The sequence below is a fragment of the Anopheles maculipalpis genome, chromosome X, assembly GCF_943734695.1.
Source record: "Anopheles maculipalpis chromosome X, idAnoMacuDA_375_x, whole genome shotgun sequence".
NCBI lineage: Eukaryota > Metazoa > Arthropoda > Insecta > Diptera > Culicidae > Anopheles > Anopheles maculipalpis.
The window spans coordinates 20,046,442-20,063,453 of NC_064870.1; positions in this window are offsets into that span (position 1 = coordinate 20,046,442).

A 17,012-nucleotide genomic window follows, 5' to 3' on the forward strand; every position below is an offset into this window, starting at 1 on the left:
AGTATTACTCATTTTATTTTGCCACAGGTGGCTCATGTGAGTAGACAAATCGAATTTGTCACTCAACCCATTTATCAAAATTTCTTTCACCTCATTGAACTCATGTGGGGTGCCCTCGAGACAAATATTGTCCCTTGCACGACCCTGCACTTTGTTTATAACAGCTTCTTCATACATTCTAAAGATTGCGGGATGAACGTTATCTTTAAAAATAATAAGAGCATTTTCAGCTGTTTTTATCCATGAAAATAAATGTTTTTTATTCCCTTGAAATACCGGTACTGCTTTTATTGTATCCGGTATTTTGTAAAAAGCGTTTATCGACAAGCTGGGGTCAACGCCTGCGGCGGTATCAATGCTTGTACCATCTTTGTTAACAGATGATAAAGATAAAATATGTTGTGTTTGCTGCTGCTGCGTAACAGCAAGACTCTGAACAAGGTGCGTGAGCTGTTCGAGCTGTGATTGTATGTGTTCCATAGCACTATTATTTTCAATATGTAAACTGCCAATTGGAATATCAACGTTTATTGGTATGTGAGAAAGACTATCAGATTCACGAGATAACGAATCTGAATCTGATGCAGACTCTTCTGCTTTAGTATTTCTCCACATAAAAAAAATATAGGGATAACCACGTTTCTCTAGGAACGCGTGTGTATTCCCGTCAATATTAAGCACTATTTAAGTCACTTAATTTACAAATACGAATAAAAAAATATTTATTCGTTGCACAGTAGCAAACGTTTCTTCTTCTTTGTCACTCTGTGACACACAAAAGATTAAAAAAACAAAATTTGCTTACCTGTGCGTACGTGTGTGGAACACGTGAGGTACCTAACATCAATCCGTTGCTGGATAAAGAGAAAGGGAAGAGGATGGTCCTGTCGCTGAACTGGAAACGGCGTTGCCACAAATCCTCCGCACTTTTATAATCGTAAGGAGATGAATTTGTAGCCCTATCTGGTAGTAGCTGCAAATTCGGGCAATCTGCGTAAGCTTGTTATCACTTACTAGCACTGTTTTTTTTTTTCTATTCAACGACTACCGGCTGCGCCAATAATAAGTCGTGGGGTTCCCTTTTATTACTCGTGAGTCTTTATTGCTTGAAATGCAGGACCGAAGTGCTTTTTATCGAGCCTAGCGTGGCTCATCCAACTGACATTCGCTTAACTGTCAGTTGGCCAAGGTTTAATCGGTGTAGGTATGAGATTACACTGCATAATGTTGTAGTGTAATTATACCACCTATAACTATATATGTATATATATATATATATATATATATATATATATATATATATATATATATATATATATATATATATATATATATATATATATATGTGTGTCTGTGTGTTTTTTTTTTATACAAAGAGTTTAAAATCTTAAACATAAAGACACCCAATGAGGTGACATGGGATTTTTACCCAGCAAAAAACTCTCCTTGGACCCTATGCACCCTCCCACGGGATCACCTCGCGGTATTACTTCATGGGAGGGGCAGTGCTGTGCACTTAGTCTGACTAATACGCGCTAGCAACTATAATTCCCTCGTTCACTACACAAACGTTCACAGACATTTACGGACATTCGCTATACAAACAGCACACCATTTAACACTGAACGCTTAACGCTTAGGCACGACCATGTAGCTGGTCGTCTTTCCACAACTGCTGCAGTTTGGACGTTATCAGCCGCATCGTTGTTGACGCTGCTTCCCATAACTCACAGCTCTGCAACATCAGCTGCACCAGGTTCGACTGGTTCACCTCTGTACCGCATATGCCATTCAGCTGCTGACGTTCTGCGCTGAATCTTGGGCAGCGGAACATGACATGTTCTGCCGTCTCGTCTGCATCCGGACACGCTGGGCATTGAGGTGAAGACGTGTGCCGACACCTGTACAGGTAGTTCCTAAAACAGCCATGGCCAGAAAGTATCTGGGTGACAAAGAAGTCCACGTCACCGTGCTTCCTGTCGAACCATGCTGCTACATCAGAGATCAGCGTGTGTGTCCACCTAACGTTCACAGCGTTGGACCAGCTGTTCTGCCACATCCTGATGGAGTTCGCCCTCGCAGCCTTTCTAGCAGCTCCCGCGTTGGGTTCCCCCGTCGTGCAATTTGGAAGCACTCTGAGTCCTCCTCGAGCGTTATGCACACAGGCGTCAACCCAGCAATCACGCAAACTGCTTCGTGCGAGATCGTACGATAGGCACTAGCGACTCGCATAGTCAGCCGCCTATGTATTTTGTTCACTGCGTCTTGGTGCTGCTTCTGCTGCAAAATGTGCGCCCAAACTGGCGCACCATATCTCAACACTGAAGTGGCTACGTTGCAATGAAGTCGCCTTATTCTGCTGCTTGCTCCTCCAATATTGGGCATGAAGGGCTGCGCTCGACCGGCTCGCGACTGCTTTTCACCTTGTGCATAATCGTTTTGTATGCAAAACCCCAGGGTTTATGGGCGATCTCTGAACAGAGCTCGAGGAAGCAGCGTCGTTTACTCGCCTTTATTTCGCGTTTCAGATTTGATCTGGTCGTAACGTAGTCGACTCGCAACCGCTCTCTGATCGCAGGGCATGTCTCACGTTGTAGCTTTCTCCGGGATGCGATGCACTCGGCACGCTGAATTTTGATGCTGTCGTTCCACCAATACACGGTAGCCCGCCTACAGCCAGCAAAATTTCTCCTCGGCATCGTTACATCACAGGACCCTGCCAGGGCGGATACCAACTCTTGAGCGTTCTGCACCTCTCCGAAGCCGCCAAAGCTTAGAGCCTCCACAAACAGTTCCTCGTCAAAGAATTGTAATCTCCAACCACCAGTGCTTACAGAGCGCCATTGAGTCGGCGGCCTTTTTCTTCCGACAGTGTACCGAATCACACGGTGGTCGCTGAGCGTGTAGGTATCACCCACTCTCCAGTTCAGGTCACGCGACAGTACTAGGCTGCAAGAGACTCGTCCTTTATCGATTCTGGTGAACGTAGGTACGGAGTCAACATTACCCAGCACGAGATTCAAGCGGGCGAAGCTCTCCAAAACAGCATCGCCCCTGCTGCTTGGGCACCTGCTGCCCCACTCAACCGCCCAGGCGTTAAAATCTCCCGCAATCACCACCGTATTTCGTCCACAGAGTTCCGAAGTGAGGTTGTCTAGCATTATTTCAAACCTCTGCTCATCCCAGCTTGGGGGAGCGTAGCAGCTGCAGAAACAAATGCTGTTGATTTCTGCGATCACAAAACCCTCGTAGGTCGAAGAGACCACTTTCTGTATGGGATATTTTCCCGCCGCGCAGATTACGGCCATCCCCGTCTTGTCTGATACCCAATAGTTATTACCATTTGGTTTCCGATATGGCTCCGACAAGATGGCAACATCTCCTTTCTCCTCGCGCATCGTCTGCCACAGTAGATCCTGCGCAGCCTCGCAGTGGTTCAGATTTGCTTGTACTATTTCCATGCTTTTCTTGCAGCCATGCAGTACATGCCTCCGACTTGGTGTGCGTTGTTGTCATGAGCACACACCAGGCATAAGGCTGGTTTTACGCAAGTGCGGGCCTGATGTCCCTTATCTCCGCAGCGAAGACAGTTGTCCCTTCTGTCAGGGCCCTTGCAATCCCGCTGGACATGGTTGAACTCCCAGCAGCGCTGCTGAGTCTTGACCCACCTCACTTAGCCACAGCTCAGGCTACCGCTAGTGTGCGTGATGGATCTTGCTTTAGAAGCGGTTTTCACTTACACCACCTGTGCAGTATGCTCAATTGTGTGCTTGCTTAGATATGGACGCAACTGACGCTAATCCATTGACTGAAAACTAACAAAAACATAGCGCACACTCCAGTCACTAACGTCGCACAGCCACACAGAAAGTCGCACTCGGGCACTCAACAAACAACAAACTCCCCGCACAACTGACGGTAGATCAGTTGTTTGGCGCACAACAGGTGTCTCTGTATCGTCAACAACTCTCCTAAGGCTCGGGCTCTGTCATAGGCAATGAAAGAAGAAACGGTTCCGTTTTGCCAACAGAACACTCGAGGTACTCGCACTCGTTGTGATTCCAACACTTTGTTCAATACTCCTGCCACACCGCAGCAGTTCCTTTCGGAAAAAGGCAATTTGCAGGCAATTTGAATTAGGTAGACTGGGAGCACAAAAACATCCCGTCAGCCGTGCACCGTCTTACTATCACAACTATCTTACTATCATCTTGGCCATTCCAACGGTGTATCGCTTTTTGTAAATAAATGTCATTTTCTATGAAAAAAAAAATTGGAGACCTTACTTTATTGTCAGCCCTCGTATACGCTGGACTGGAGACACCACAAGGCTGGAAGAGAGTTCACGGCGGGTGGCTCTCGAGGTGGGTCCAGTTGATTCGGCTAAGCGATACACCTTAAACTCCATCAGGACCGTACCGAAGCTCAACCTCCCTCGACAGTCTTTCAAGCGATGTGGTAGTTGGAAACACCTTCATGGATTGCCGATAGTTGAATACAAGGATTCTCAACCGAGACTCCTGATTGGTTTGGATAATTTGCGTCTTGCAGTTCCCATCAAAATCCGGGAAGGACTGCCTGAAGATCCCGTTGCAGCGAAAACCCGACATGGTTGGTGCGTATACGGTAAACCGTCAGCTTCAGTTGGTGAAGGACTGTACCACATAAGCAGTTGCAACGAAGCGGAAACTCTGCAAGAAGCAATTAAAAAATTCTAGACGCGGTAATCGTTTCGAATCGGGGTTATTGTGGAAGGACGATGATTCAGTTTTACCTCCCACCATGGCCATGTTTGACCATGGCTCGTCGTAGAATGGAGTGCCTTGTGAGAAGGATGGCCCGAGATGGTGAATTGAGAGAGAATGTGTGTCGGAAAATACAGAAGCTTATTGAGAAAGGCTACGTGCACAAGGCTACGGAGGCTGAATTGGTAGAGGCGGATCCCCGGCGGATATGGTATTTACCAATTTCTTGGGTGCCAGTAATCAACTGCGCAAGGAAATAGAGGCGCGCAAAGAGACCCTGGCTGCTACGTTCGCCAATGCGCATACGCGATGGAACTTTAATCCCTCGGGAGCACCACACATGGGCGGTGTGGGAGCGGATGGTGCAATCGGTTAAGGCGGCAATCAACACCTTTATGGAAGTGCAGCGTACCATCGACGATGAGACCTCCATGACGGTTTTCCAAGAAGCTGAGGCTATGGTGAATTCGCGTCCCTTAACCTGTAGACCTATACCTGTAGATCCGGAAAATCAGGAGGCACTTAACAGGTTGGCTGATAAGTCCCCGGTCTAACAAAGAAAAACACATTTTTTTTGTCAAAATTCGTTTTTATTATTCAACATTCAAGAGCGATACAACGATTATAACGACCTTCCAATTTTTTGATACCATTTTGGTAGTACTCCTTCGGTTTTGCCTCAAAATAGGCCTCAGTTTCGACGACCACCTTTTCATTGCAGCCAAATTTTTTCCCTGCGAGCATCCTTTTGAGGTCTGAGAACAAGAAAAAGTCGCTGGGGGCCAGATCTGGAGAATACGGTGGGTGGGGAAGCAATTCGAAGTCCAATTCATGAATTTTTGCCATCGTTCTCAATGACTTGTGGCACGGTGCGTTGTCTTGGTGGAACAACACTTTTTTCTTCTTCGTTCTTTTTTCGTTCGCCAAGCAACCAAAAGTTGCTTGACAAAAGACGCTCTGTCTCACAAATTGTCATACAGACATTGACAATTGACATACAGACGTCAAATTTTGACACGAATCATTTGATGGTTGGTGCTATATAGAAATAATATGCATTTAATACTAGCGTTGCATTCTATGTGTCAGAGCGGGGACTTATCAGCCAACCTGTTACGCCTAATCATTTTTTGTTGGGGAGTTCGACAGGAGTGAAACAGGGACCCGTCTTACCTACAGATTATCGATCTGGACTTAGGAACAATTGTAAGTTTGCCCAACATATTCTGGACTGTATTTGGAGGAGGTGTATCAAAGAGTACCTACCTGTACTCTTTGATAGGAATAGGAGAAAAGGAAGAAGAATCGGTGGCAGGCAGAAGCACGGAAACAAGGACGGTAAAAAGGTGCATCGATTTTGAAGTTGAGTTTTGATTTGGATTTGTTTGAAATTTTGTGTTGGGCAGTTTAAATTGTTACGGCAAATAAACGGTCCCGGTAACGGCAGAATCAAAACCTTCTACAAAACACTTTATCAGTTTCCGCGGCTACAAAGAGTAAGTGTGAACAGTGAAGTTTGTGTTGTTTATTTCGCTCTATCCGAAAAAGGGAGGTGATACAAGTAAAAATGATGAGATATAAAAATACATGAGACGTGACATGTCACGGCAACACGTCACATCGCGGCAGTAAATTTTCTGCTATGGGTGGCATTTTTACTGCCGTTTTTACTATGTTGCTTTCATACAAAAATTGATTTGTCGCAAACTCTGCTGGCTGTGAGATAGAGCGAAACACTTATCCCTGGCTGGCTTGGCTTATAATTCAGCAGTTCATTTCGTCTTGTACTTCGGACTAGGGGTTCATTCCGTCTTGTACTTCAGCGGCTCATTTCGTCTTGTACTTCAGACCAGCGATTCATTTCGGCTGGTTTTGAGTGAACCAGCGGTTCATGTATTCTTGTTCTCGAGTGAACGGATTTGTACCAACAAGACCATAGCAAGATGAGAACACGCCGAGCGGATTTCATATATTTTCTCTCTCGGATTGGGTAAAAACCCCTCCCTAGACAGTTTCTCCTCCTGGTGTTCCGTTAATTTTCTTTCCTTAAGTATTGATAAATGTTCCTGTATATCTTTTTCTCGCTCTACAAATTGTATTATGTTCAATTATATGTTGGATTCTGCGGTTCTAAATCGTGTGAATGTTGTTCGTGACCTTGGGGTTCTCCTAGACGATAAGTTAACATTCAGTGATCACATCGATTACACTGTCAGCCGAGCTAACAAGGTTTTAGAAATGATCTGTACGATGTCTAAGGATGTTCGGGAACCACTTCCAGCGTCCAGCGTAATTTTACACGGTTAGCAGTGAAACGCTTTTTAGGCAGATCGTCAAGTATCCTTCCTTCGTACCCTGCACGTTGCAGGTTACTTTGCTTAATGTCGCTACACGATCGCCGTGCTTTCTCTCAAGCATCTTTTATAAGTGATTTGCTAAGAAACGTTATTGACTCGCCTGCTCTATTATCTAGAATTCATATGTACGCTCCATCTCGTGTGCAGCGGCAGCGGAATTTTTTGTTTATCCCTTCGAGACGGACGATGTATGGTTCCAGTGATCCTCTACTTCAATGTTTTCAGGCGTTTAACAATGCTTCTCACCTATTTGATTTTCATCTTTCCCATCAGTCTTTCCAACGCCTCCTCCTTCAATTCTTTGATTCGTTCTTTCCATCCGTGTTGTAGTTTTTTTTCCTTTCTGTTTGTTGTTTCTGCAATGCCTAGTTTGACTGAAGCCTATCGATTGTCGTTCGTTTTAGCCACTGTGTATTTAGTTTAGTTTAATTTTTAAATCATTTAGCAATTAAGTCACTTATATGTAGCCCTAGCGGCAGATATTTCGTTTGAAATAAATAAATAAATAAATAAATAGTCACCCCCTATAGGGTCGGCAGCAACCCTGTATTAAAAACTGGATTGTGCACGGTGTTCGGGTCATGCGGATTTGACAATTAAATCGTATTTATGGTTTGTTTATGTTTTGATTTGAGCACCAGCACTTACTTTTTGCTCTTCGTACGGTACACCAAACAAAGCTTGACCTTTTTTTCCTTTTTTCCACGTTTTCACGCAATGCTTCCGGAACAACAACTTTCGATGCATCTTAAATTCGGTTCGGGACGAAAAACAGCGTTAAAACAATCCCATATTTCGATTGTCAAAGTGATTCTTACCGCACACAACGTACTGGTCCAGTGAAGAATAGCCACAGCGAAGGAATCTCGTTGTTAATTACGGAAACGAGTTGCTAATAAACATTCACCAATGGTTTTTTTATTAATCACCTGTTCTTTCTAAAACACGAGCCCACACAAAGAAATAGTGCATACCAATGTTCTGCTTTCTATATTCGGCTACGATTTTTTTTCCACTGCTCCAGCAACCGCTGCTGTTGTTCAAATCAAAACATAAACAAACCATAAATACGATTTAATTGTCAAATCCGCATGACCCGAACACCGTGCACAATCCAGTTTTTAATACAGGGTTGCTGCTGACCCTATACGGGGGACTATATGGGGTTTTCACCAATTTGTCTATTTTTTGCATATCTGTTGATCTGTGTAATTGGATTGTGTTAAACCAAGGTGGGACATCTAGGATCATTTCAAAAATTTTGTTGTGCCTAATTTGTATTTTTCTTTCATATCAATCAGTGGGCACCAACTCCCTGCTGGAGATGCGTATGTTAGTATTGACCGAAAATATACTTTATAGATTAGAAATTTGTTTTTTTGGTTCAGTTTGGACTTCCTGTTTATGAATGGATAAAGAATTTTTAACAATTTCTCTGTTTTTGCTAATACATATTCTATATGATTGCTGAATTTCATTCGTTTTTCAAAATAAACTCTTTATCTTTTCATGATAAAACTCTTAAACATTTTGTTTTATCCTTCCATGGAATATTCCCTTTTTGGAATCTTAGCTCATTTTGCGGTAATCTGCGAAAACTGGGAGAAGTATACTGCTTCCGATTTTGTGCAGTTAGTTTTATGTTTCCAAGCATAACAAAACTTCTCATATGCTTTTAGTGCCTTGTTAAGCGAGCTGATAATATTTCTAGGATGTTTAGCAGCAGCTGTAATCGCAAAATCGTCTGCATAGAGAAAATTAGTGCATTTATGAACCGTGGGGATGTCCGATACAAAAATGTTAAAAAGAATAGGTGATAGTGTACTACCCTGTCAAACTCCTGCTATGGGTTTATATGTCTCAGATGGAGTAAGTCCTATGTAGACCGTGTTTTTTCTTCTATTGCTTAGGATAAAGGAATTAGTTTGATTAGGAATGTAGGAAAATTTAATTTGATTAGTTTGAACAATAATCCATTGTATCAAATCGAATCAAACTCCTTTTCGTTGTCTAACAATACTAGGTCGGTGGATTTTTTCATATATTTGTTTTCGATTTCGATTTCGATTTTTCAGTCTTTGTATCTGGTACGTCGTTGATTTGGCGGGTTGGAACCCGAATTGTGAATCAGGTACTATTTGGCTCTCCTGTATATGATCACGTAGCTGTATTACAATAATCTTTTCGAATAGCTTCCCTAAGCAACTCAAGAGAGATATAGGTCTGTAATTTGCATTGATCCTTACCGGGTTTAGGAATGGGAACAATTTTAGCAGATTTCCATTGAGTAGGGAAATATCCAATTTTGAGGCAACCGTTAAAAATCATATTGAGATAGATGATTGTTTTCATAGGAAGCTGTTTAATTATTTTGTTGTTTAATTTCGTCGATGATTGATTGTTCTTAATTGATGATTTTTTGTTCTTAAGGTTTTTTATGATTTGTATCAAAGCTTTGGGTTTAATGAGGTGTGCTGGACTATGTGAAAGTGGTGGATTTGATGTAAAATATTTCATGTTGGTAGCCAAAAATTTCCTTTCTAGGAGACTTACCTTATGGTATGTTTAGAGTAGCAGCTTTTTGAAATTGTTCTTTTAGTGCGTTACTTTTCTCTGTGGCAGTAAGTAATTTGTGGTTTGCGGTGTGAAAGGTTGTGATATTATTCTGTTTGTTTTTAATAATGTTTATAAAGTTGTAAAGTCTATTGTTCTTATTAAGTTGCGTGTTGATACTAGCTAGCGTGTCGGACCAAGCAGCTTTACGCACGTACGATATTACTTCTTTTTCATGCTTGAGATAGTAGTAGGTATCTTTATAACGTGAGTTTAGTCTATGTCTTTGCCATTTCTTCCTATATTTGTTCCTAAGTTTTATAAGCGACATTATATCGTTGGGGATTACGATGTTGTATTTGCCAGGAATTACTTTGGGAATGGCTCTATCTTTAGCTATTTTTATAATTTTGGTAACTTTATGCAGCATATCGTCAATTTGTGGTGATATTTATATGTGATGTAAGTGTGTGGTGGTTAAATCAATGGCGTCGTTTAAAATTATTTTAAATATGTTCCAGTCTGCTTTACTACAATCCGGTACGCTTTTATCAGGGACGATATTTGTGGTTGTGTTTGTTAAACTGAACAATTCAGGTAGTGATCGGACGTGAGAGCAGTGAGTGTTTTTAGTTGAGAGAATGTTCGCAAATTCTTTGAGAGAGTTAGATCAAGGAAAAACTAGTTCCTAGCGGGGTCCGTTGGAATATATGTTGGTTTATCAGGATAATGAATTAAAAATTGTCTTTTCTGTGGTTCTTCAAAAAGAAGTTTTCCTGCAGAATTTGTTGAGAGACAATTCCAAGACTTCTGATGAGCGTTAAAATCCCCACAGATGAAATAGCAGTCCTTACTTGAAGTGATTCTATGAATAGTCTGTTTAAATTTGACTAAGCCTGTATTTTTTCCGGGATTATAAGCCGCTATCAGGTTGAATGTTCCTTGTTCAGAGAATATGTTTACACCTATGGCTTCTATGCACGATAATTGAATGTGTTTAGATAGTTGATGTTTAAGATTTTGTTTTACTAATATGAGAACGCCTCCCTTTGGCCCAGTTACTCTATCAACTCTATAAACTTTATAATTTGGAATTGAGAATGTATGCACTGGTTTAAGGAACGCTTCAACTATAGCCATAGCGTTGATGTTGTACTGCTTTAAATAATAGTTTAATTCATTCTTTTTATTGGCAATGCCATAGGTATTCCAGTAGGAAATTTTTAGATTGTTACCGCAGTTTGCCATCACGGGAAACAAAACTTCGCAATTACCTCTAGGATCACTGTGATTTGATCCTGTTTCGTCTTGCATGTTTTTAGTTTTAGAAAAATTACTCCTACAATGGGGATTATTTCCTCCGCATTAAATAGGCCTTGGTCTCCTGACATTTTTTCCTGATTTTTAAAGGACTCTAACCTTGGTGTTTGTGTGTTTGTAGCGGAACTATCTTGTTTCCAACCCAGAATTGGTGTTGCTGAAGGCAGCGGTGGGAAACTACTACGGTCGATGCTGAAGCTCGCTAATGCTCTGGTAGCTTTTTTGCCCGGCTTTGGTATCGGGCGTTTAGAGCATCCGCTAAAACCAGCGGATTGATTGCCGCCACAGTTAGTACATTTTAATTTGTGATCGGGCACTTTCCCCTGCTCGGTTGAAGGTACAACGGTAATGGGACATTTGGTAGATTTGTGCTTATCAGCACACTTGTTGCATCTAAATACGCGATTACAATTGTTTGCACCATGTCCGTAAAGTTGGCAACGCTTACATTGCATCGGCCCCGCTCTTTTAGAGTAATAACTCAAACTCACTCGTTGGACAACAATCACAACGTGAGCTCACGTTGGGATTGTTTTCAGTAGTTGCATGGATGTTGATCTCGCTCTTAAGTGTATTAGATACACAGCTTGGTCCTCGTATCGCTTTTGCTTGATTGACATTTTATTTACATCTATTGGTTCGAGGTATTCATCGCGTAAAATTTGCATGACTTCATCAGTTGCCATTTCATGCAAGCCGTACAATACCACCTTTGTTGATTTATCTTCCTCGAGTTGACAGGTGTGATAGGCGATGTTTTTTTGTTTGTAGGTGTTTCACTCCTTTGTGGAAGTTGTTAGTGTTGGTCACTTGAACATTAGTACCGTTCCTGGTTTGTTTTGTAGTGTTACGCAGAACACCTGCTGCTACTACACACTTATGCACGAAATGCACGAAATGCACAGATGAACTTACGACCATTATCGGCGGCACTTTGTTAGTAGTCTGGGTACTGCTACTATTGCGATTGTCGTTTTTTTTTTTGGTTGTATTGTCCTTGAATTTGGATATGTCTTTGAAGAGGAGTCGGACTTCTTTTATTATTGGCGTTGTTGATCCTGTGGCTTGCCAAAACCTTCTGCCTGCCGCCTCACTATTTTCCGCTATTTATACCTGTTTCCTAGCCCCAGAGTTGTTTCAACTCTGGCTGTTGTCGGCTGTTTCTTCTCCTGGATTGCCGCGTGGATGCTACACTACTCCCCCTGTCAACAATAACGACGCTATTGTCTACATGTCCGACAAAACGTCAAATACGCGCTCGGGGAACTAGATAATACGCACTTTACGCAATGAGAGAGAGAGTGTAATGAGAGAATAAAAAGAGTGTATCGTTGCGTGCGGTTAATACAAAAGGATAAGAAGCACAAAACGGTACGGTTTTTAGCACCGCTCAAAAAAGTATCGCCTGTCTTCAGATTTAAAAGTATTTGCAAGTTCCGAAGAATTTACCCCCTGTTCGCGCCGCTGCGAATATTCTAAAAACCGTACGATAGTGATTGAGATCGCGTCGTAGATGGCCTAAAATCGAAATTTTAGGATCAAGAATCGGGACGCATATCCGCCATCGCGAAAGCCGCGTGTTAAAAAAACCTCGTGTTCGCTGCTGAACCAAAGTACATTGGCACCGCGCCGGAACGATTGTGGAGTCGGAACAAATTCACGGTTACGTTATCCGTTGACGCTTAAGTATCAACAGAACCAGTGTACCCTACTAAGAACTACTAATTGCTAATCGCCTCTATGGAGCCGTCGAGCGTTATCCCGTCCTCTGAAGAGAATAGATGCGGAGAGTGCAACGGTGCGCCGTACGACGAAATGGCGCAATGCGATTCGTGCAAGCAGTGGTTCCATTTTGAATGTGTCGATGTGAGCGTCGCCGAAGACAGCTCACATCGCCGAAGACAGGCAGGCAGTGTTGCGCCTGCCACCCTCCACCGCAACAAGCACCGCCAGGTAACGAGGACATGAGTGTGATCACTCAAGAAATCAACGCCCAAAGGTTAGAGCTGGCTAACCAAAGAAAGCAGTATCGAGAAGAGCGAGCAGCGATGGAGGCGGAAATCAGCCGGCTATCATGTGGACAGCAAAACTATTCACGATCGCAAGATCAAAACGCCTTTGAGGTTAAGAACGTCGGTGCTCATTCTACGAGGCGCCTTTCCACGTTTTAAAACATGCACGAGTTGAGCCGTAGCCAGGTAGCCGCGCGTAAAGTGGTCTCCGGGAAACTTCCGACGTTCTCCGGTAATCCCGACGAATGGAGTAATTTCAAAAGCCGTTTCGATACTACTACCCGTATGTGCGGTTTCACTGATGATGAAAATGTGTTGCGGCTGCAAGAGTGCTTATCGGGGCGTGCATTAAAAATGGTTCAGCGTCGCTTGAATCAAGTAGACAACGTGCAGCAAGTGATGGCCGACCTCGAAAAGATGTACGGGCGGCCAGAAGTACTAGTCGAAGGCATCCTCCAACAGATTCGTTAAGCCGCTTTACCGAAAGAAGAAAAAATGCAGTCGATGATAGACTTCAGAGTCGCCATCGAGGAACTTTGTGCCACCATAACATCGCAGGGAATGCACAAGCAGAATTATAATACATCGTTGCTAGCAGAGCTCGTTGAACGGCTTCCGCCGTACGTGAGATTAATGTGGGGCATCCATCGAGAAACATCCCTGCAAAAGGTAACCCTAGAAAATTTCGGCGCTTGGATGCGTACCATCACCAACGCTGCCATATTAGTAACACCGCCAACGTCGCAGGAAGTAACGAATACTAGCGCTAGAGTGCACACGCATACGGAGACTAAGAAGAAGGAATCGTCATGTGTCATGTGCCAGAAAACCGATTGTCCTACTGGTGCGGACTGCAACAAATTTATTTCTTCCACTGTCAACGAACGTTGGGGTTACGTACGTAAACATCGCTTGTGCAGAACGTGCGTGCTGAGACACTCCGGCCGCTGTAATGTCTCGTCGCCGTGTGGTGTAAACGGGTGTTCCGCCTATCATCATAGTGCACTCCATGGTGAACGTCCGAGCAATCCGAATGCGACTACTGTTCTCTCTCACTCTTCTGAATTCCAGGGAACTCTGCTTCGATACGTGCCCGTAGCGCTTGACGGAAATGGCAAAGTGGTACGAACCGTCGCGCTTCTGGATGAAGGTTCGTCATGAACCTTAATGGATCACGCCCTCTTGAAAGAGTTGCAGCTGAAAGGAACACCTGAACCAATTTGCCTTAGCTGGACCGGTGATCAGAAGAGAGATGAGCATCAGTCGCAGTCAGTCGCGATCAGTATTTCAGGGATCGAGGCCACGAGTAAAACATATGTTATGCCCAAGGTACATACTGTCGCCGAATTAGCACTGCTCGCTCAAACGCTATCAGTACCGCACCTCGCCGCAAAATATGGTCACCTAAGGGAAACGAAAACTAGGAGCTACCATCACGTCGCTCCCAAGGTTTTGATTGGGATCAATAACTTCCACCTTACACGTCCTCTAAAGACCATCGAAGGAGCCGTAGGAGAACCATTCGTCACTAAGGCACGCTAAGGTGGGGTCATCTGCGGTCCACACGAGCCAAGTGTGATACCAACGGTAAAATCAAAAGGTATGCACCTGTGTACGTGTAGTGAAGTCGACATGAAGCTGGACGAAACTCTTCGCAAGTATTTCGCGGCCGATAATAACAACATCTACGGCGACCACGCAAAGATTCCTTCTAAGGAAGACGAACGATCCTTCAGACTGCTAGAATCGACCACAAGACTCGTAGGGGACCGCTTTGAAACCGGACTGCTATGGCGCGAAGATGAGGTGACTCTGCCAGACAATCGACAAATGGCTCTGAATAGATTGGAATGCCTAGAAAAACGTCTGCGACGAGATGATGGTTTGACAGAGGTCATCAACAACAAATTGAAGGAGTATCAAATAAAAGGGTATGTACGAAAAATCTCAGATGAAGAACTAATCGCTACTCGTAACAACCGTAGGAAATGGTATTTGCCGTTATTCCTCGTATGGAACCCCAACAAACCCGGGAAAGTACTGATTTGGGATGCTGCCGCTGCGGTACGAGGCGTTTCCCTGAACACAAACCTCCTGACAGGCCCAGATCTATTAACACCCTTGTCATCAGCACTCTATCGATTTCGCGTGTATCGATATGTATTCGCAGCCGACATTCGTGAAATGTATCACCAGGTAATACGTACAGAAGACCAGCACAGTCAACACTTTCTTTGGAGATGGGGTGATAATAATCGCGAGCCAGAAGAATTTGTAATGACGAGAATGACCTTCGGTGCCACGTGTTCGCCTAGCAGCGCCCAATACGTGAAAAATCTCAACGCTGATCGCTTCATCGCAAAGCTTCCACGAGCAGTACGCTGCATAAAGGAACAACACTACGTCGATGATTTATTGGCTAGCACCGAATGTGAAGAAGATGCCGTAAGACTAGCTAACGAGGTACGAGACATCCATGCACAAGGCGGTTTTCAACTTCATAATTGGTTGTCAAACTCGAACCAGATAGCGAATAACCTCTCGGGTAACGTGGCAGAGCAGCGTGAGTTCAACTCGGATACGGTATGCGCTCAAAAGATTTTAGGGATGTGGTGGAACATACAGTCTGACACGTTTAGCTTCAAGCTGATTCCTAAACAGGATCACGATATTTTAGAAGGACATCGTATACCGACCAAACGACAAATACTTCGCGTGCTCATGAGTATCTACGATCCTCTCGGACTGCTAGCTGGATTTCTGTTATACCTAAAGGTTATTCTGGAAGAAGTTTGGCGCGCAAATATCGGTTGGGACGAGGAAATACCACGCGAGCTATTCCTGAAATGGAGACAATGGCTAGACGGCCTAACCCTCGTTCAAAAAATCTCCATTCCTCGCTACTACCGACAACACATTAAACTACAAGGTGTCGAAACTCAGCTACACGTGTTTGTAGACGCCGGTTGAGACGGATACGCAGCAGTAGCCTATCTTCGTTTTCAGTGTGGAGAGAACATCGAAGTGTCCTTGGTAGGCGGTAAAGCAAAGATGTCACCTCTGAAATACATGTCGATTCCACGAATGGAACTTCAAGCGGCAGTTATAGGATCCAGGCTCGCCCAGACAATCCAACAGTCGCATGATCAACGAATTGACCAACGATTTCTATGGACTGACTCGCGCGATGTTATGTGTTGGCTAAACTCTGACCACAGAAAGTATAGTATCTTCGTTGGACATCGCGTGGGTGAGATATTGGAGAATACGACTGTCAGCGAGGGGCGTTGGGTACCAACTAAGTTAAACGTAGCGGGCGAAAGTACAAAATGGAGCAATTTGCAACAGCATGTGAATTCGAGCCGCTGGTTCACCGGACCAGCATTCCTAAAGAATCTATCACCGATTGGCCACCCGTAGAGTGCCTCGCTAAGGAAACCGAAGAAGAAGTGCGGAAAACGGTTACACTACACCAAGCTTTAGAGCCGATTTTTTCCTTCGAGCGTTTTTCCAAATGGAGAAGGCTTCTACGCGCTATCGGATACGTATGGCGATTCATAAACAACGCAAAGAACCTTGCAACGCGATGCGGAGGCGCGCTCACGGCCAAAGAACTTCAACAAGCCGAGCGATCGATTCTACGGGAAGTTCAACGACAAGCCTACCCCCAAGAATATTGCACCCTTGACAAGCAGTTAGAGAACGAGATGCAGCCCATAAGTCGGATTAGGCGTAGCAGCAAGTTGTACAAACGTTCTCCCCTTATGGATCAAGATGGAATCCTGAGAGTTGCAGGAAGAATCGACGCCTGTGCCTTAGTCGATCCAACCGCTAAAAGGCCGATTATTCTTCCCACGGATCTAATAGTGGACGATTTTCATCGACGATTTCGACACGCGAACCACGATACTGTCATCAATGAAGAACGAACGAAATACGATATTCCAGCATTACGCAGTGTTTGTCGACGTGTACGAAAGGCATGTACCTTCTGTCGGATCAGAGAGGCGATACCTAGTACTCCA